Genomic DNA, 1,013 nt, shown 5'->3' with positions numbered 1-1,013 from the left:
GGACAGAGAGACAGGACAGTAGAGAGACAGGACAGAGAGACAGGACAGAGAGACAGGACAGAGAGACAGGACAGTAGAGAGACAGGACAGAGAGACAGGACAGTAGAGAGACAGGACAGAGAGACAGGACAGTAGAGAGACAGGACAGAGAGACAGGACAGAGAGACAGGACAGAGAGACAGGACAGTAGAGAGACAGGCAGGGAGGGGGAATGACACGCAGCAAAGGGCCGTCTGATGCGGGAGTCGAACCCGGGGCCGACTGCGGCGAGGACTGTGGCCTCTACACATGGGGCTCCTGCTCAGACCACTGAGCTACACGACGCCCTGAATGAATATTCCTAATAAATGAGTGAAAACATGTAACTGAAGCAGGTGTGTGTTTTGATCAGGTGGTCGTGACGATGACACTCAGAGTATGCCGGACGTCCACAAGTGTGAGTCAACAATAAAACACCAACAACAACAAACAGCTGAATGTGTCTGTTGTTTAAACTCAGATGATAAACAAAAACAAAAACACAGCCTGAGTCTTTTGTCACTATGTTTAGACAAATGAAGATTGTTGTTTAAATGTGAAGTCAGTTTTGTTTTGTACCTGCAGACATGTTCAACGGGAACGAGGACGACCATGGCGACGCCGAGGCTCAGCGCTACAAAGTGGTAAATACCTAAACAGATGTCAAAACAGATGTTTGCATGTGAATTAAGCAGGTTTTAATGAAGTTCCTGTTGTGATTTCAGATGAGGAAGAGTAAACGTCTGCTGTCTGTCCATCCCATGGACTTTGACTCAGAGGATTATTTCCCTCACTCACGACGACAGTCTGTCCAGGTACATCACACACCTGTCACACAGTCTGACTCTCATACACTGGTCTCAGACCAAACATACTTAAAGTTTAACAAACTCAACTTCAGGTCATGAGGTCATACAGGTTAAAGCTACACTCTCCCACTCACCTGGTGTCCCTCACCTGGTGTCCCTCACCTGGTGTCCCTCACCTGGTGTCCC

At 48.1% G+C, this 1,013-nt stretch overlaps 1 long non-coding RNA gene across 1 annotated transcript; it reads left to right on the top strand.

Annotated features, from left to right (window-relative positions):
- The first annotated feature begins 248 nt into the window (after positions 1 to 248).
- Positions 249 to 833, top strand: LOC111647987 (uncharacterized). The gene is made up of 3 exons (XR_002760088.2): positions 249 to 436; positions 604 to 662; positions 744 to 833. It is a non-coding gene; the product is annotated as an uncharacterized LOC111647987 (long non-coding RNA).
- Positions 834 to 1,013: the final 180 nt, after the last annotated feature.

The sequence above is a fragment of the Seriola lalandi genome, unplaced genomic scaffold, assembly GCF_002814215.2.
Source record: "Seriola lalandi dorsalis isolate HSWRI2012SDOR001 ecotype SW California unplaced genomic scaffold, Sedor1 jcf7180002036745, whole genome shotgun sequence".
In the NCBI taxonomy this organism is placed as follows: domain Eukaryota; kingdom Metazoa; phylum Chordata; class Actinopteri; order Carangiformes; family Carangidae; genus Seriola; species Seriola lalandi.
The sequence above is the reverse complement of the archived record's forward strand: the minus strand, read 5'-3'. Positions and strand labels throughout refer to the sequence as shown.